The sequence below is a fragment of the Peromyscus californicus genome, unplaced genomic scaffold (assembly GCF_007827085.1).
Source record: "Peromyscus californicus insignis strain IS unplaced genomic scaffold, ASM782708v3 Scaffold_7__1_contigs__length_154581171, whole genome shotgun sequence".
Lineage (NCBI taxonomy): Eukaryota > Metazoa > Chordata > Mammalia > Rodentia > Cricetidae > Peromyscus > Peromyscus californicus.
The window spans coordinates 130895322-130914810 of NW_026294595.1; the positions used below are offsets into that span (position 1 = coordinate 130895322).

At 51.2% G+C, this 19489-nt stretch overlaps 1 protein-coding gene across 2 annotated transcripts in view; it reads left to right on the forward strand.

Moving 5' to 3' along the window:
- Epb41l1 (erythrocyte membrane protein band 4.1 like 1) overlaps positions 1–19489 on the forward strand; it is a 132394-nt gene that overhangs the window by 8427 nt on the left and 104478 nt on the right. For both annotated transcript variants that reach the window (XM_052722678.1, XM_052722680.1), the window contains exon 2: positions 9844–9892. The gene's annotated coding sequence lies outside the window, so the exon portion shown is untranslated. The remainder of the gene's footprint in view (positions 1–9843; positions 9893–19489) is intronic.

Consider the following 19489-nt stretch of genomic DNA (forward strand, 5'->3'; position numbering starts at 1 on the left):
TCTGCCTCCCATTAAAGATATGCACCATGCCTAGCACCTGACACCTCTTCAGTATTTTTATTGTTGTTGTTATTTGTTTGTTTTTTATTTTTAATTTTATTTAACTTTTATTTTATGTATATTGGTTTTACATCCCCTGGAGTCACAGGTAGTTGTGAGCTGTCATGTGGGTGCTGGGAATTGAACCTGGGTCCTCTGGAAGAGCAACCACTACTCTTAACCACTGAGCCATCTCTCCAGCTCCTATTTGTTTTTAAGACAGGTTCTTACTCTTAGCCAAGGCTAAACTTCTTTTTTCCAAGAATAATTTGCAAGACTGATGGATCTTGATGCCACTACTGAGAGCAGGGGGTGGGGGGTGGAGGTTTGGGAAGTGAGACTGGGAGGGGAGTTGTTTTTTTGTTTTGTTTTTGTTTTTGTTTTTGTCTTTTCAAGACAGGGTTTCTCTGTGTAGTTGGTGCCTGTCCTGATTCTCGATCTGTAGCCCAGGCTGGCCTGGAACTCACAGAGATCCGCCTACCTCTGCCTCCCGAGTGCTGGGATTAAAGGCATGTGCCACCAGCCCGGTGGTGGGAGGGGAGTTTTGTTGGAGGTCATGGGAGGCCAGTGAAGGTTGCTCAGCAGAAGTGGCCTTGGATACTTAGTTCTTCTCTGTGCAGGCTGGTGCTAAGGATGCCCTGAAGTGATCTTTGGTTCTAGGACTTTGCAGGGCTGTCTATGTACCTGGCCAAGGTCAGGATTTGAAGGCTGGTCTGTCTGAATTTAAAGTGCACAGTGACCCCAGAAATGTCAGGATCTCTAAAGATCAGAAAACGGGCAGAAGAAAAGATCTACCCACCCAACCCCCCACAGGATAACAGGTGTGAACCACCATGCTTAGCTTCAGGACTTTTATGGAGTTAGAACTAAGTTCTAGAGAAGGGCCAACAGGGAGCTAGCTAATCGTGGGGCCGTGTAGAGAGATTGTTTTCTAGCTAGTATCTTGGGTACGCTGCTCGCTAGTTTTGCTGGGAGGGTGCCAAGTGACTGTGGATCAGTCCCTTCCTTAGTCTGAACTTCAGGTTTCCCATGCAAAGCAGGGGTCGAACAGGATAATGTCAAGGTTCCTTGCAGCCTTGATCTGGCGTTCTGGAAGTCATGTCTCCTGTTGTCCAGTCTGTCTTTTCCTTTTGTGCCTCTGTGTCACCTCCTCTGGTGACCTGTCCTCAGCATGCATCTCCTGAGAGCCTGGATTCAGGTTCCTCCTGTCCTCTCCCACAGGTCACACCACATGCCTGGGCCCTCAGGTCCCTGCTCGCTCGCTCGGTTCCACTATTCCCACTCACCAGAAGTGCAGCAGGTGCCTGTGAGTCTGGGGAAGTTCAAGGTGGTTTCTCTGCGGGTCTGTCTGGATACCCAGACCAGTGCCAAGCTGAGAGGCTCACGGGGCACGCCCAGCACTCACCCATGTCGTTCTTTGTCCTTGCTCCTCTGTTCCCCTTGCCAAGAACGCCAGCTTTGCCCTTCCAAATCCCTGTTAGAATCCTGTACACCTTTTTCAAGTTTTTGCTCCCATGCCAGCCTCTAGCCCACAAAGCCTTCGCTAGCCCTCCTCCGCCTCCCCACCAGATTCTCGTTCCCTCCTCTACGTTCCCATAGGGCCTTATCTATTCCCTTCTGGGGACAAGTTCTGCCCGCCCTCAGCTTTACTGATAGATGTCTGGTCTCTTTTCTGCTGGGGAGTCTCATGTCTCATCCTTCACTCCCCACCCTCACCCCCCCATGGGGCTGTGTACAGAGCAGGTGCTTAATCCAGGCCTAAAAGTTTTATTGGCAGAGAGCTGCCTCCAGCCTTGAGCTAGGCTGGCCCACATCAGTCACTGGCAGGCCGCACTTCTCACATAGCTCCTCCTTTATTTGTGGGCTGGAGAAAGGCCAAGCAGGGCAGTAGCTAAGGACTTAAATTCTGCCCCCCATGCTGCCATTGGCTGGCTGTGTGACTTTGGTCAAATCACTTCCTCTCGCTTCCTCTCCATTTTCTCAGGTTAAAACAAAGGGATAAGGCTAGGTGTGTGAGTACACGCCTGTAATTCCAGCACTAGGAAGACTGAGGCAGGAGGATTGTGAATTTGAAGTCAACATGGGCTATATAGAAATACCGTCTCAACCCCGCCCCCCTGCCAACCAAAACAAAACCAGCAAACTAAACCAAAGAGGTAGACCTGACAGATATGTTGGAGAAATAACTGGGGCTCTGTGTAAAGTGCCTGGAAAGCACTGTGGAGAATACATGACCAATACACACATATAATCCATTATTTTTAAATTAATGATCATTGTTTCAGCAAATAAAGGATTTTCTCAAGGCCAGAGTGAAGTCTTTACAGAAGTTCTGAGGTCTTCAGGGTCTTAGGTCACTTAGGGCCGGCGAGACCCTAGCACAGGAGCTTGAGCCCAGCAGAGACGTGGCTGGGTGAGTGGCAGACTGGGTTGCAGGGAACAGAGGTGCCGCTAGGCTGGAAGGGCATGAAGTAGGAGAGTCATAGGAGTCTGGAGGCAGGAGCTTCCTGTGCAGCATGGGGGTGGAGGGTGGGGGTGTGTTTATATGCAGGAAAGAGCAGAGTGGAAACACAGTCCCAGAGTCTCCATGTGGAGGGGCTCAGGAGGAGGAGGGGGAGTGGCGAGCTTCTTTTTGCCAAGAATAATAATTTGCAGGACTGATGGATCTCGATGCCACTACTGAGAGCAGGGGGTGGGGGTGGGGGGGGTGGGGCTGGGAGGGGAGTTTTTGTTGGAGGTCATGGGAAGCCAGTGAAGGTTGCTCAGCAGAAGTGGCCTTAGATACTTAGTTCTTCTCTATGCAGGCTGGTGCTAAGGATGCCTTGAAGTGATCTTTAGTTCTAGGACTTTGCAGGACTGTCTATGTATCTGGCCAAGGTCAGGATTTGAACGCTGGTCTGTCTGAATTTAAAGTGCACAGTGACCCCAGAAATGTCAGGATTTCTAAAGATCAGAAAGCGGGCAGAAGAAAAGATCTACCCACCCAACATCCCACCTTCCCCCATTAGACAGATGGGAACAGAGGCCCACTGCCCGAGAGCCTTGTGGGAACTGGCCCCTGAGCCTGTGGTGGGCTGTGGATCTAGGTCTGTGTTAGGATTTAGGAGAAGGGTGAGGTGGGTGCCAGGGAATCCAAGGATTGGAAATGCTAATCCAGTGTCAGGTTGGCAGCCATCTGTTGCCAGGGGTGTGGGATCCAGGTGAGTGGGATGTGCGCGGGCTGGAGCCTTCACCGTTCCAGTCCTTCCTTCCGGAAAAGGAGAAAGGGCTGGGTAGGTGGGAGCTGGAGGCGTGTTGAGATGTGGGGGAAGTCAGAGGGTGGTCTTAGCCGAGGAGGCTGTTGCCAAGCAGCCAGAGAATGGGGAGGACAGCAGAGCTGGCTACCACTGTGGGCCCGGCCCTGTCCAGCCCGTGCCGTGGTGGGATCTCACCTGTGCTACTTAGAAATCGGGGCTCCCAAGGTCACGGTAGGAAGACTAGATCAGGAGTGGCCTTCAAGGCTGGAGACTTCCTGGCATGCCCTCTGTGGTTGTTGTCCTAGGTTTCGTGATGTCGAAAGGGTCAAGTAGTACCCAGTCTGAGACAATCCTTCCTGACCCCATCTGTCAGTCTGCCCACCTAGCCAGGCCTGGTTTATTCTACTCTTTATTTGCTTATTAAAAATATTTATTGCCGGGCGGTGGTGGCGCACGCCTTTAATCCCAGCACTCGGGAGGCAGAGCCAGGCGGATCTCTGTGAGTTCGAGGCCAGCCTGGGCTACCAAGTGAGTCCCAGGAAAGGCGCAAAGCTACACAGAGAAACCCTGTCTCGAAAAACCAAAAAAAAAAAAAATAAAAAAAAATAAAAAAAAATAAAAATATTTATTGATTAACCACCTACTATGCATCAGGCATTGCCTCTGACTTTGAGGAGGGAACTCAGGCCACACTAACAGAGACAGCCCTCCTCTCTCTTCTCAGCCTCCAGGCCTCTTAGTCCCCTTACCTTCGGGTAGGACTTTTTTTTTTTTTTTGCTGGATTTACCTTCTGCTGAACTGAAAGCCAATCAGAGTTAATTGTTAAACCTAATGGCTGCCGAGTTTCACCCTGCTGGGCTGGCTGGAGGGGGCTGTGCTGTCCTGTTCCCCAAGAGAGGGGTGGAGCCACCCAGGTTTTTCTGGCCCGGGCCTGCTACCCCTTTCCTACTGTGAGATCTGTCTCCAGGGGCCCTCTCCTTCCCAGGGGGGCAGCCTGCCACGTGGACCCTTCCTCCTGCTGTCACAGAGGTGAGCCTGGGACATAAGTATGAGTCCTGGCCCTGCTCCATGGCCTCTGCTCGAGCGCTCTTGGGAAGGCTGGGAGATTCGAGGGTGCTAGCTCAGGAGACCCACCCAGCATACAGGAAGTCAGTGTACTGTGCTAGCCTTGCCAGCTGCTGGGCATTGGTGAGGAGAGACAAGAAGCCGTGGCAGTGGCCCAAACCCTCGGTACTATGGAGTCCACAGGGCTCCACTGAACGCTGCTGTGCCTTTTACCTGCTCAACTCCCCACAAGCCTCATCACTGGGGTTTCTTGTTCGGGGCCCTTCCTCGCCTTACACTTCAGGGGCAGGCCTCCTTGACAATAGGGCAAAGGCTTATTTCTTCTCTCGAAGCAGAGCCTGGAGCAGGCCCCTGCCAAATTTTAGGGACAGCTCAGCTCAAACTTCTAGGTCAGCAGGCCCGGTCAAAGCTGGTGACCTTAGGCAAATGGGCCACTCTCTGAGCTACATTGTCATCCTCTGAACCCTGGTCCCTCTGTCACCAACATTGTGAATATAACGGACTCCGGAGGGGATGTTAATACTGGACTCAGCAAGGGGTTTCAACATGGCTGTGCCTCACAGCTGGGCGGTGGTGGCGCATGCCTTTAGTCCCAGCACTCGGGAGGCAGAGCCAGGCGGATCTCTGTGAGTTCGAGGCCAGCCTGGTCTACAGAGCGAGATCCAGGAAAGGCGCAAAGCTACACAGAGAAACCCTGTCTTGAAAAAACAAAAACAAAAAACAAAAAAAACATGGCTGTGCCTCTGAAGCTTAGCGCTGGGCCGGACCCGAGGGGGTCACCTCCTTACACCCCAAGGACCTGCTGTAGGGTGCCAGCTCCAACAGAGTGGCGACTGAGCATTCCAAATGTGGCTAGTGAGGCCAAGGAACTGAATTTTAAATTCTGTGAATTATTTCATTTTAATCAATTGGACATTTAAAGCAATATTCCATTTAGTTGTAGACAAACTTCTATGAATGTTTGTGAAGTTAGATTTGTGAATGTATTTTTTTTTTCAATTTTGAAAGCTAAATATTTGAAAATAAACACAGGGTTTAGAAGACTTAGCATGGGACGGTGGAGTGCTGCCGTGTAAATAAAAAGGGGAGGAAAAAAAAAAAAAAAAAAAAAAAAAAAAAAAAAAAAGAAGACTTAGCATGGGGTTGGGGATTTAGCTCAGTGGTAGAGCGCTTGCCTATCAAGCACAAGGCCCTGGGTTGGATCCTTAGCTCAAAAAAAAAAAAAAAAAAGATATTTAAATAGCATACATTAATTACATGTTGAAATCTACATATTAGGTTGAAGGGATTGTATAAACGAATTTAACCCATTCCTTTATCCTTTCTTAAAATGTGGTTAAGTCATTTTTTTATATTTCATATATAGCTTGCATTTTACTTTTAATTTATGTGTCTTTTATCTTAGTTAGGGTTTCCATTGCTGTGATGATACTCCATGAGCAAAAAAGCAAGTTAGGGAGGCAAGGGGTTATTTGGCTTAAATTTCCACATCACTGTTCATCACTGAAGGACGTCAGGATAGGAACTCAAACAGGAAAGGAACCTGGAGGCAGGAGCTGGTACAGAGGCCATGGAGGGGTGCTGCTTACTGGCTTGCTCTCTATGGCTTGCTCAGCCTGATTTCTTACAGAACCCAGGACCACCAGCCCAGGGATGACACCATCCACAATGGGCTGGGCCCTCCCACATCAATCATTAATCAAGAAAATGCTCTACAGGCCTGTCTACAGCATGATCTTACAGAGGGATTTATTTATTTTTTGGTTTTTCAAGACAGGTTTTCTCTGTGTTAACAGCCTTGGCTGTCCTAGAACTAGCTTTGTAGACCAGGCTGGCCTGGAACTTTGAGATCCCTCTACTCTGCCTCCAGAGGGCTGGGATTAAAGGCGTGCACCACCATGTCCTGCTGTAGAGACACTTCCTTAATTGAGGTTCCCTCCTCTCAGATAACTTTAGTTTGTGTCAAGTTGACATAAAACTATCCAGCATTATCGCTCCTCCTGCCTCAGGCTCCTCAGTGGCTGTGATGGCAGGCACCTGTCACTGTGCTGACTTTAGGTCATATTTCTACTGGACGATGTTGTTATAACCAGTGTCGAATTGGACACATTCGAATAACAATACAAGGCCCCGTAAAGACTAATTATCTGAGGCGCTCTGGGGAGACAGCAGGCCTGATATTCCTTGCCTCAACCTCAACCCTAGACGAATGCCTCTTGGTGAAATGTCACCGTGGATGATCCCGTAGCCTCCAGGGTAACACTGCTACTCATTTTGGCCATGCCGCTTGCTCTGTGTGACGTTGGGTACTTTACATTACGTCTGTCAGTGAGACCAATGGCACTGGAGAGATCATCCCAGGGAGGAGCCAGCATAGTGCCCGGCGCACGATTCGGATGGGCAGTGGCTGCTGTTGCTGCTGATTGGGAGGATGTCGCTGCCACCGCTGCCTCCGCTGCTGGGGTGAGGAACGGACCAGAGCTGGCATGGAGAACTGGGGATGCTTTCTGTGGTACCTCCATAAAATGGCTTACCTGCGGGGAACCTCCTTGGATCTCCTTTTATACCAGCGATCAGGCAAAGATAAGTCCCCATTTTGCAGATGAGGAAGTAGAGGCCTTTCCAAGGAAAATTTCCTACCTACATAAACAAAGCGTAAGTGTGGGACTTCCCGACCCTGTTTAGTGATGTTGGGGCCAGCGTTAGGAGGGCCTCTTTCCTTTAGGTTGTTAGAGGAGACAGGGGCAGCCGAGGAGTGGTATCATTCATCTCCTGTGACAGAAGAGGGCTGGCCTGCTTTGCTTTCTATTGCAGTAATAAAAACAAGGACCAAAAGCAACTTGGGGAGGAAAGGGTTTATTTGGCGCACACATCCCAGGTCACAGTCCATCCATGAGTGAAGTCAGGGTAGAAACTCCAGGCAGGAACTGAAGCAGAAACCATGCAGGAACACTGCTTCCTGGCTTGCTTAGCCTGCTTTCTTATACAACCCAGGACCACCTGCCCATGGGTGGCACCGCCCACAGTGGTTTAGGTCCTCCCACATCAAACATTAATCAAACAAATTCCCGCCAGATTTGCCTACAGGCTAATTATGATGGAGACAATTCCTTAATTGACATTCTCTCTTCCCAGATGACCCTAGCTTGTATCAAGTCATCAAAAAGCCAACCAAACCAGCATAGTGTCTTTTTGTTTGTTTTTGGTGTGTATGTATGTGTGCATACTCATGTGTTTGCATGCATTTGGAGGCCAGAGGATAGTCTATGGTGTTGTTCCGCAGATGCCACCCTCTCTCTCTCTCTTTCTCTCTCTCTCTCTCTTTCTCTCTCTCTCTCTTTCTTTGTCTCTCTCTCTCTCTCTCAGGCCCACCCCCCACCCCCAGCCAGGGTTTCATTTTATAGCCTTGGCTGTCCTGGACTCTACTATGTAGAAGGGGCTGGTCTTGAACTTGAAGTGATCTTCTTGCCTTTGCCTTCTGAACGTTGTAACTACGGGCTTGTATCACCTCTCCTGGCTCTGAAAGAGTCCTGACACTGTTCAGGATAGCTGTGTTGTTCTGGGGGTGGAGGTGCGGGAAGCCAGTCTGGGATCACATAGAGATGGTGGCCAGTTGGTGCTTCTGTTATGTAGATCCCGCCCTCTGCTCACCCCTGGCCGGACTGTGACCTCCTCTCCTGTCTAGTCCCGAGGCAGGGCTCCTGAGAAAGAGGCTTTTGTTCACCGGCTCCTTCTCTTTTCCTCTTAAGGTAGTTGCACATGCAGGTGCCCTGGGGCGAATGCGGGTGCTCTGGGGTGCATGGCATGCAGCACACACAGCCTTGCTGCCTGATGTCATCCCTTCCCATTCCAAGTCTCGAAAGCAGAGCTACTCTGTAGCCATCTACTTTCTGGGTAGCACAGGGAGTCCGCAGGCTTTCTCACCAAGGAGGTCTGGTCAAAGTCCTCTCCCGAAGTTGCCCTGTGACCTTAGGCAGGTCCTTTGGGATTTTTAGCCTCCCTTTCCTTGTCCAAAGAGCAGCTGTCAAAGTAGTGTGCAGACAGCTTGGTGGTGGAGGTGCACATCTTTGATCTCAGCACTCGGGGGGCAGAGGCAGGCAGATCTCTGTGAGTTCAAGGCCAGCCTGGTTCACAGAGTGAGTTCTAGGACAGCCAGGGCTACATGGAGAAACCCTGTCTCAGAAAACCAAATAGTGTACAGACAAACTAGAAGTTAAGAACCTGGGTCCAAGCTCCATGCTATGGGACACACCTTTAGTCTTAGTACTGGGGAGACAGAGGCAGGTGGATCTCTGTGAGTTCAAGGCCAGCCTGGTCTACAGAGTGAGTGCCAGGCTAGCCAGGGCTACATAGAGAGATAACTAACTTGAAGAAGAAGGAGACAGAGAAGGAGGAAGAGGAGGAGGAAGAGGAGGAAGAAGGAGAAGAAGAAGAGGAGGAGGAGGAGGAAGGAAAAGAAACAGCCCCCCCCACCATCCCCCCACCCCCACCACCTGGGTCGTGCAGCCTAGTGGCTAGTGTGTGTGTGGGGGGGGAGTGTCTTAGCTCTGCCACTCTCTACTGTGGCCTTTGGTGTGTCAATCCACTCCCCTGGAGCTCAGGATTTTCATGTATATACAAAGTCCTGTCCTCTCTGACGGGTGGACCTCTCCATAGGATCATCTCCTCTGACCTTCTGTTGGTTCTAGAAGCTGACGCTGCAGCTCACACCTTCTCTAGATCAGGAGGGAGGTGACTTGCCCAGACCACAGAACAAGCCAGGCCTGTGACTCCAAAGCCCAAGTTCACAAGCCACTGTATAGTTCCCTCCTGTTCACCTGATCGTGTGTTCCTGATGACATGGAGGAAAACGTGGAGATGGATGCTTTTGAGTGCATGAGGACTCCAGTCCTCAACTACGCTGCCCACTGTAATCCAGGCCAGGCCTGCCATGGAACTCAAAGAAGAAGCAAAGGGGCTTAAAACCTCCATGACGGAGTTATACCAGAGCAGAGCGCCTGTGTTAGATAAGAGATGCCTAAGCCCAAACACATTGTATGATGGGGAGACTGAGGCAGAACAGTCAGGTGGAGACAGCGATGGGTGTGCTTTTCCCTGGGTGCTGGAAACCACTGGTGACATGAAGGAAAGCCCCAAGGAGAGGAGCCCTGCTGTTCCTCCTCTGCTTCTACCCTGTGCACTGTGAGGGCCATGGACCCCACCTTCAAGTGTCCTTGAGTCCATCCACGTTTTCTCCTCTATGGCTGCTCAGCCTAGGCTCCGTCTTCCTCACTGATTCTCCCAGTGTCACTTTGGACTTCCTTCCAGTCCCTTCTCCAGCCTGTGGCTTCCCGCTGGCCTTAGAATGAAGGCTCACCCTCGCGGTAGTCTCCCCGGCTCCGCAGACTTCCCACCTGCCCTCTGGCTCTGTGAGGCTCTCTGGCCTTTCTGTTTAACAGGTTCCTTGAACCCTCCTGTGCCAGCCTCACATGCCAAGGGGCTAACACTCTCTTCTCATTCCAGGTGCCAGACTGAGGACGTCTTCCCCAGGGAGCCAGTGTGCAGAGGAGGGGTGAGTGCCGCAGAGGTTGTCTCCTGCTTCAGCTGAGGTTGGGCCCAGAGGTTTTAGATTGTTCTGTTACTGTTGAGGCAGCATGAGGGTTTGTCTAGGCCTCAGGGGACAGTGCCAAGGCTGTCCCTGTGGAAGGAGAGGCTGAAGTGTTCCTTCACTAAGCACACTGTTGACACACTGCCTGTGCCGCTTACCCAGCATGGAGACAGCACACTGGAAGCTGGATCGAGCTGGATCTGAGGGCACTGGCCCATGCTTTCTCTTGCTCAGTCACTCCTGGATGTAGATTAGACTAGTCAGAGGGCGGTTCTGCTCAGCTTTGCCACTGAGCACAGTGGGGCCTCCTGCTCCGTTGGTCCTAGAATTATGTATCCATGGTCCAGGCAGATGTTGGGGAACCTAGGGTCAGGAATGAATGAGATTTGTTGAACTTCCTAGCAGGAAAATTTTCTTTTCTTTCTTTCTTTCTTCCCTTTTTTTTTTTGAGACAGGTGTTTTAGGGAAATATTTGTTGGAAATGAACCTCAAAGAATCTCAACATATAAGAAAGCTAAGTGAGTTGTAGCCCCTCCTGAAGGTGAGGTAAGGCTAGAGACTCTATCTGGCTAAGTCCTCAGGACAGGCCGTGCCACAGACCTCTCTTTGGCTTTGGACTAGGCACTTTGAAAACCATTGCCTCAGCTAGGCGCGGTGGCACATGCCTGTAATCCTCCATGAAGGCGGCTGAGGGAAGGTTCCAGGCCAACACAGGCTACACAAGAAGATAAAGAAAATAAATAAACAATTGGAAAAGAGAAAACAAAAAGACTACTGACTGGCTGACAGTGGAGTGAGGTCACAGAGAGAGCAAGAGCTAGTGACCTACACTGATTGAGAAACTGCAAAGTCACATGCAGATGTCACTGTGGGGTTGTTAGTTAGGCAGGACTACTGGGGCTGTAATGTTATTCTAGAACCTTCTAGTTTAGTTTGATATAGGTGTGTGTGTGTATGTGTGTGTGTGTGCACACAAAAGAGCACAGATGCTGATATGCAGGGCTGACCACAGAAAGATAATCTCTCTGTGATTCTGAGTTTCTGCACACACTCACACACACACACACGCACGCACACACACACACGCACGCACGCACGCACGCACGCACGCACGCGCGCGCAGGGTCTGTGGGGGCAGGGCTGGCGGTGGTGTTGAGCCTGGCTGGGTCAGGTAGAGTGAATGGCTAACAGAGCTGGAGTGTGTTATCCCTGAGTAGTGGGGGCAGGGGTGGCTTTAGCTTCATGTGAGAGGAGCGATTTGGTTCCTTCCTGCCAGCACTCGGGGCCCCACGGAGATCTCTGGGCAGGAAGCACTAGGAACAAGGAATTCTCTGTCCACAACCAGAGGGCAGCCAGGACAGGGGAGGTGGATTAGGAGTCCCCAGGAGGGGGCCTGCCCAGCAGTTTCCTGACATTTGGGCAAGCTCCTGTGTGCACAGGGAGGTGGGGGCACAGTAAGAGGAGGCAGAGATCATCTGCTCAAGGTTCAAGCATTTATTCTTCACACTCTCCAAGCTCTCCCAGGAGCCAGGTTCAGAAGCGGCTGCAGGACTCAGGGTGGAGAAAGAAGAGAGTGTAGGTATTAGCCACCATCTGTTTACTGGGGGAGCCAGGGAATGTGAGAGGGAGTTGATTTTCATAGGCGGCCTGCTGCAGTGGAGGCCACTGGCCCACAGGTTATTATTTCTCTGACGCCTTGACCCTGTTCCTTTTCCCCTCTGGGCCTCAGCTCCGCATTGCACAGAATGTGGATGAGCGTATTAGACCTGTTGAAGTTGTTCCCAGATGGGAGAGGCGGGGCCCTAATGCACAGGGGCTGTCCCCACATTGGCAGCACAGACCCGATCTTGCCCCAGGTTGGCCTGGGACAGATCGTAGGACTGAAGGATGAAGGGAGCATCAGGCTAACTCGCCATAACCCACTGTCTTTCTCCCACTACCGCTTGTCTCTTCCCTCTGAGCTGGCCTCTGCCTCAGTTTAGTTGTCTGAACATAAAGAAAGGACTGTTTTTCTTCTAGGATTTGTCTGTCAAGAGAAGGACTCTTGATTGGTCCCATCCTTGTGAGACAGGGATAGTCTGAGTTGCTTGCCATAGGTCAGGTTCCTGCCCATGTGCCTAATGGAGGGGTGAGGTCACCCCAGGTCATGGTGACTGCCGCACAGCCATCCCTGGACCACACTAGTGTTTTTGTGGAGTCCTCGTTCTAGGAGAATGAACAGTTGATAGCCTTCAGGGGGCACAAATGCCCCTCTTCCATGTTGGGTATAGAACGTCAACAGTGATAACAATAGCTTAATGACTGCATTATCCTCTGCATGGGACTCTGGGCCAGCCGGTCTCTTCTCCGGGCTTATTACTGATAGCAAACGGGGCAATGATGGTACTCCTCTACTGATCGACTGGTGTAATTAAATGAGGGAATATGTCCATCAGAAAGCCTTGAAGGAAGCAAAGGCCCGATAATGCAGCCTTGGCGATAGAGATGTGCTATCACCTGGTGTGCTTTCAGTCCCCACTGCCTGGTGTGCGTTCTCCTCACGACAGTCCTTGGGTGAGTACTGCCGTCACCCCATCGTAGTACGGAAGCAGAGGCGCAGCTAAGTCCACACACTGGGATTCAGGCCCATGGAGCCTGGCTTCAGAGCCCGCCCTTCCATCATTCTGCTTAGTAGGTCAAGTGGCCACCGTGCGTCTGCTTACATGCTTAGTGGCACAGTTCACGACCTGCCGAGGCAACCCAGACCCAAGCTGTACTGTTCTGACTTCCTGCTGAGGCCCACGGTCTGTCTCCATGCAGATCTGTCTGTCCAGCATGCAGCTCGGACCGGGTGTTTCAGAAGTGAAGAAAAACCATCCACGAACTTGCCTAAAAAGTCTCCCGAACCAAGGCTGCGTCAATAGACTTTGCCTTCTCCAAGGTTCTGCACTGGACATACTTGTATGTAGAGTTTTCCTGCCTGGCCCACAGTCAGGACAAATCTCTCTCACCCGCCAGTCCCATAGCAGCTCAGACCCGACCAAGTAAACACAGAGACTTATGTTGGTTACAAACTGTATGGCCGTGGCAGGCTTCTTGCTAACTGTTCTTACAGCTTAAATTAATCCATTTCTATTAATCTATACCTTGCCACATGGCTCGTGGCTTACCGGCATCTTCACATGCTGTTTCTCATCGTGGCGGCTGGCAGCGTCTCTCTGACTCAGCCTTCCACTTCCCAGCTTTATTCTCCTCCTTGTCCTGCCTACACTTCCTGCCTAGCCAATGGCCAATCAGTGTTTTATTTATTGACCAATCAGCAACACATTTGCCATACAGAACATCCCACAGCACATATTATCTCATTAAATTACACCAGCCGGTCGGGAGAGGAGCTGCTGTTAGCGCCCCATTTGCCGGCGGTAACGCGCTCAGAGAGGAGAGTGGCTGACCCAGGGTCACAGGGCTGAGAACCCACACGCTGTTGTTTTAAGTTCCTGTCTTCTGGGCTTCAGAGCCTTTGCTACAACGACTGTCATCCCCGTGTCCTCCAGAGCGGGCTGAAGGTGTGCAGCTGTGGCAAATTGCCATTGAGAAAGACGGGCAAAGCACCATGGGAGTTCAGAGGGAAGAGGGAAGGAGGGGGCCTTAGATCCCGCTGAACGGAGCTGGGATCTGAATGTTTGATTCAGGAAGGGCTCTCCACGAGAGGGGAATGCCTGAGCAGCAGCAGGGGAAGGGGAAACAGGGGCCATAGGTTTCCCCAGGACTGGAGAGCTACAGGCAAAGACGGTGGCCAGCTGTGTTCTCAGCCCCCACCCAAAGTGCCTCTTCCTCCCGTTTTGTTTTAGTCAGGAGTGCGAGAGAGGTACTCAGTATACTTCCCCTCCTCCCAGATAGGAGGAGGCCAGCCCCATCTGGATGGTGGACCCCCAGGGCATGCTCTCTAGTAGTTTTGAGAATCAGCCTTCCTTCACTCCTGCTGGTGGGGGATGGTTTGTGCCCGGGGTTCAGATCTCTGAGGGGCAGGGTGGCTTCTGGTAGCCTTGCTGGAGAGAGGGCTCCCTAGCCCCACTCTGGACTACAGACCGAAGCAGGTAGCACTGACCCTTGAAGAGGCCTCTCTCCCTGTTAGTCATACTGGATAGACAGGTGAACAATACCCCTAGCGGCCTGGGCTTGGTCCCTAACCTGTCTCTGGGATCGAGGAGAACAGAGGAATGAATTTGCTGTAGTGACAGTCATACTTACGGGTGGAACTTAAAGTGTGTTGGGTCATTATTTCCCCCTTTTTATGGGCGAGGACCCTGAAGTTCTAAGGAAAGCAAGGACAGGGCTTTGTCACACAGACGGTAGCTGTGTCCTTGTCTTGTGAGGGAGGGACAGACTCATGGGGGACTCAGTGAGGAAGCCTGCCCTTCCTTCCCCTGCCTTTCATGGTCCTCCTGACTCCAGCTGCACCCACTGCTCCCCAGCCCCGCTCCCCTGCAGTACCAACACATCCCTTGATTCACTCCTGTCTGCAGCCGGAGGGACTGTTTGGGGGCCGGACCCGGCTCGGGAATGTTCCCCAGATAAAGCTCAGATACCCAGCATTCCTTCGGTGACTCCATGTCTCTGGGCTCTTGAAGTTTCTCTGATGCTTCTCCAGCTCCCATTAAGATCAGAATTTCCCACAGAAGGATTTCAGCCCCGCCTCTCTCTCTCTCTCTCTCCCTCTCTCTCTCTCTCTCTCTCTCTCTCTCTCTCTCTCTCTCTCTCTCTCTCTCTCCCTCTGATTTTCCTCCGTAATCCTGAAGTACAGGATAGGAAAGGAGGTTTTTTGTTCTGTTTAGAGGCAGGGTCTCATGGGTAGCCCAGGCTGTCCTTGAATGCACCACAGAGCTTAGGATGACCTTGAACTTCTGATCTTCCAGCTGGGATTTCAGGCAGGCACTGCCACACCTGGTTTATGTCGTGCTGGGGATTGAGTCTGGGTCTTTCCATATGTCAAGCAAGCAGTCTACCCACCGAGTCATATCCCCAACCCTTGTTGTCCCTTTTTGTGGGTGGGCTAACTGAGGCTCAGAGAAGGTAAATGACTTCTCCAAGGACACAGATTGGCATAGTAGGGCTGGGTTTCCATGCACAGGAGTCCAGCTCTTTCTTCCCATTGCCTGGTGCTGGCCAATATGGGGAGTTTTGGGGATGTTCTCTCAGCTCCTACCCATTCAAGTACTCCCTCCTTGACCCAGGCCAGTGTGTGTGTGTGTGTGTGTGTGTGTGAGAGAGAGAGAGAGAGAGAGAGAGAACTCACGCACGTGGGTATGTGAGCATCATGCCTCCAGTCCAGAGTTGCCCAGACTTCTTTTTTTTTTTTTTTTTTTTTTTTGGTTTTTCGAGACAGGGTTTCTTTGTGTAGCTTTGCGCCTTTCCTGGAACTCACTCTGTAGACCAGGCTGGCCTCGAACTCACAGAGATCCGCCTGGCTCTGCCTCCCGAGTGCTGGGATTAAAGGCGTGCGCCACCACCGCCCGGCATGCCCAGACTTCTTGAGAGCCGCAGCATAAGGCCTCTTGTATTTTCAGGTACCGTAGCTCCATCTCCAGTCCACTGCTTTGCCCTTCTTAGCCAATGTAACAATCTGGGCTTCCTTCTGACAAACTGAACGAGAGTGACCATTTGATGGGTTGGGGGTTCCTTCTGTGAGATGCTAGAAACAGGGTTACAGCCTGCTATCCAAGTAGTAGATGGGGAAACTGAGGCTAGGCTTGGCACAGTTGCTACCTTAGTGTAGCTAGAAAGGCTGGGAAGAGGCTGGGCCTGGGCTGATGGGAGTGGGCTTTCCCCCAGGGGAGCCCAACACAGCAAGTGTACTCTCTAAGACAGTGTGCATCCAGTGTTCACTGTGTGCTCCACTTCGGTCCCAGAGAAATTCCAAGGAGCTCTTTGGGGTTTTCCAGATAAGGGGCACCTGGTATGAACCAAAACTAGAGATTTGGGCTTCTGAGAGCAATGGGGACTTCTGTAAGCCCAACTGGGATCCTGGGACTATTGGTGATGGTTGTGCAGCTCCATAAATACACTGAAAACCTTCAAGTTCTATGCGTTAAAGTGATAAGCTTCATGGCAGGTGAATGGCCTCTCTTTCTCTCTCATAACCCAACACTGGGGGTGTTGGAGAGAGGGCTCAGCACTTAAGAGCACTGCTGTTCTTGTGTGGGACCCTGGTTAGTTTCCAGTACCCACATGGTGACTCACAACCATCTGTAACTCCATTCCAGGGAATGAAGTGCCGCCTTCTGGCCTCTGTGGGCACCAGGCATGCACACAGTGTACATATATAATAAACATAATTTTTTTTTAAAGAATAGTCTGGACTGGGCAGTTGTGGTGCACACCTTTAATCCCAGCACTCTGGAGGCAGAGCCTGGCGGATCTCTGTGAGTTCGAGGCCAGCCTGGTCTACAGAGCGAGATCCAGGACAGGCACCAAAACTACGCAGAGAAACCCTGTCTCTAAAAACAAAACAAACAAACAAAAAGAATAGTCTGGATTAGAGTATACCCCACACATTAGGGCTCAGCAGATATGTTGAATAAATGCATAATGAACATCACATCTTATAAAGCACTGATGTTTGCTCCTCACAGCAGCCTTTAGAAGAAGTAGGCCAAGAAGAATAGTCCCCATTTAACAGGTAAAGAAATAGAGGCCCGGGAAGATGAAATGGCTCATCTTGAGCAATTGAATTTGAGTTTTATAGAGTTGGCATAGATTCCCCCCCCCCCCCCGACATTTAACCTTTGCTTCACTAAGGCTTGACTGAATACTTTTTCTACGATTTGCACAACCACTGGGGATGTGCCATTTATCATGAACAACTGTCTCTGTCTTCCGGTAGTCTAGAGACCTTGACAAACAGCTGCAATAGAGTGGTTGGTGCTGGGAGGTGCACTTGGGGGCTGTGGGTACCCACATGGGTACCGAGGACTGGGGAGAGCAAGACAACTACTGTCCAGGAGGATAATAGTTCACCGGGCCTCGAAGGAAAACATGGCCACATGGCTGGTCTGGTGGGCAGTGGACTGTCTCACTCATGGTCCCAGCTACTTGAGACACAGTTGTGTCCTCTTGTAGTACTGTTGGAGTCAGTGAGGCGACCACATTAGTTCAGGGACATGCCATGCCACTGGGGTTGCTTCAGCAGTGGATTACAGTTGAACCTGTCTCTGTCCAGACTCAGGCCTGAGTGGAGACCTCGCTACTGTGAGTTTCCGTGAGATTTTTTTTTTTTTTTTGTTTTCCTCCATGCCTTGATTTGACCATCTGTGAAATGGAGTCAGTAATAGTCCCCACTTCAGTGAGAACACAGGCCACTTTGCTTACTACTGTCGCTCAGTAGGTAATTCATACTACTGTGTAGTTGAAACTGTGATGATGGTTGATATTTAGATATTGGGATCTGGTACAGCCAGCAAGGCCAGTGCTGATTGTGTTCTTGTTGGTAATTTCGTGTGTCTGGCACTTTGCAGTTCACAGATCATGCAGCCATCCGTCACTGTACATGCCCTTCGGAAGAGGCGTTAAGGGAGACGGGAGGTGGTGGCATCTCCTTTGTGCTGATGTTTATCAGGCAAGCGGTCCCTCGTGGTTTCAGCTTGGGTCTCCCCACTTTGAAAACTCCTGTCGAGGTGCTGGGGGACCTGCCTCTAGGGTGGGGTGATTTTTACCCTGATTTTTACTTTGTGAATGTTGGAGAGTGAGTGAGCATCAGGTAACAGAAGCATACAGACCTGAAGTCCCTATGTTCATTGTGGTTGGGACAACTGTCTCCCAGCCTTTGGGCCCAGGACTTCAGGAGTTCTCAACCTATAGTATCTCTGTTCCATGGCCAGACAGCCGTCAACCCCGAGATTCAGATTTCCCTTTTCTTGTCTGTTTTCTGTTGCCCCACCCCAACCCTGGTGCCTGTGCCTAGAAAAGGACCGTGTTTCCGACTCCCTCCTTCACCGAACTCTGCTTTAAGTAGCACGTTCTCTGAGCTCTTAGCACACACCAGTGGCCTGTGTGCTGGAGTGCAGAAAACCAATGCTCTGAGTAAACACGTGCTGTATTTATGTCCCCGGGATTCAAGTGCTGGCACATAGCTCTGGGTGCTAGTTTTAGGGTGGGGCCTTTGGGGATGAAGGCTCCTCCCTTGTGAATGGCGTGCCTGCTCTTATGAAAGATCCTGGAGAGCCGGCTTGTCCTTCTGTCATGTGGGGACATGCTGGAAGGTACCAGCTATGTACCAGAAAGTGGAGTCCTTACCAGACACGACATCTGCTACCACCTTGATCTTAGACATTCTAGCCTTTGGAAGTGTGAGGAACAAAGCCAGCTGTTGGTGGTATTTTTGTATAGCAGCCCTCAGGGACTGGCAGTACCTAGTTGGTAAAAGGACTAGAGCTTTCTACCAGGCTCTGGAGGAGCTCCTGGGGGATAGTAAGAAAGGGGTCTCTTGGTTCCTTGGTGTGAGGTGTGATTTTGAATTTGGGAAGATGCCTCTCCTGTGGAGGCTGGTGTGTGTGTTCTGGGAAGTCAGTCTTATGCAGTGCTCCCCATCTCTGGCATGGTCTTGCTGTGTGACCTTAGGCTAATCTGCTTGTCTCTGGTCTCTTCTCACCATTGTCCATATGAGGGTTTGGGTTGAGATAGGAGATAGTCCCTTGCATCTGTGAGACACTTAAGTGGCCCATGTGTCACATGCTTACAGAATCCCAGCCTTTTAACAGTCTTTCCTGTCTAGAGGGTGCTCTTGGTCCCACAGGATCTGAGGGCGATTCTGTTATTTTACGCTTCTCTACCTTCTGTCTGATTTCTCAGATAGGCCTCTGGTTTCTTGCTCAAGTGACACAGCTAGACAGAAGGTTGACTGTCCGAGCAGGAGGGGAGGGACACGGGGGACGGTCCTGGTTAGTCCTGACGCACAGCATTCCAGTGACAGAAGACTCAGGAGGGAGCATCTCCCCTGACCCCAGGCAGTGCAGACCTCTAGCCTGGGCCGGCGGGTCGGGAGGAGCCTCTTTGAGTTCTTTGGGTCCCAGACCCCTGCTGTCGGCTGCCTTTCCTGCACTTACAGCTCTGGGCTCTGCCATTCCGCCCTGGCACCTGGACTGGTTGGGCAGGTTTCACCACACCCCTGAGCAATGGGAGGGCTGGAGCTGGGGCAGGCCAGGCCAGAGGAAGCAGTGCTGCCCTGCCCTTGACCCCCACCCCCGAATCCCAACCTCCCCTCAGCTACCCTTTCTAGCTGGGCTGGAGACTTCCTCAGGCTGTCACTGTGGGTAAGTCTAGCCCTTTCTTAGCCATCGGTCTCTGTCGTGGGGCTTGGTGCTCTCCACTCGTACTCTTAACTCTGTCCTAACTAGAGCTCTGCTATTCCTCTCTGTTCTTGGACAAACTGGGGAATCTTGACGGTCCTACTAGGTTCCAAACGGGAAAACAAAGACTTCATCTCTCGGTTGCTTCCAGCAGATGTTGACAGGATCAGCTGACGTCCCAGTGAGTCGCTAATGTCTTCAGGAAATAGCTTCTTTCTGTACTGTGGTCCTCTCAGAA